Below are 690 nucleotides of genomic sequence, written 5' to 3'. Positions count from 1 at the left end.
TGTTAATTTTACGAATAAGGATTCATCCAATCGAACTCGAACAACTGAATGTTCATCGACGCCACCGACGAAGAACCCTCCAACACTTCCTCAAACACTCAACAATACGTATCCCATAGGCAACACATCGATTTAACAGGGGTCACGACACGAATCTACCAATTTCTAACGACATTGCTTACTTCCAGCTCCAATGTATAGTGACTCCGATGTGACTCTACATTTCAAAACCTTTTGCTTTTTCATAGTTTAGTATATATCCCCTAGCTTTAGCTCGGTTGAGTAAAGCATTGTTTAACAATGTTTACCTCTCTCACATGCAGTTATATAAGTGATTAAGTAAAGCTATGATATTCAACCCATTATGTTCGTACTTATTCCATTAGTTATTAAGCATTTCAAAGCAGGGAAGTTTGTAAATATTTAGATATGAAGAGATGAGGCATTTTCGATAATACATATCAAACAGCGATTTTATAGCCAACTAATAACACGCATGTAATGTTGCGCGATGTGTTTAATTACATCAATCTATATGCGACATTGGTAATTATTTCGTCGGAAGTAACACAATAAATGGCAACGTGGTTCACATTGTAAATAGAAACTCTAAATTGGAGATAATTCGGTAGATATACATAGATATATACACACATACATTATATATATGTATGTATATGTATATATATA

This window comes from Octopus bimaculoides, chromosome 19 (genome assembly GCF_001194135.2).
Source record: "Octopus bimaculoides isolate UCB-OBI-ISO-001 chromosome 19, ASM119413v2, whole genome shotgun sequence".
Lineage (NCBI taxonomy): Eukaryota > Metazoa > Mollusca > Cephalopoda > Octopoda > Octopodidae > Octopus > Octopus bimaculoides.
Note: the sequence above shows the minus strand (reverse complement) of the source record.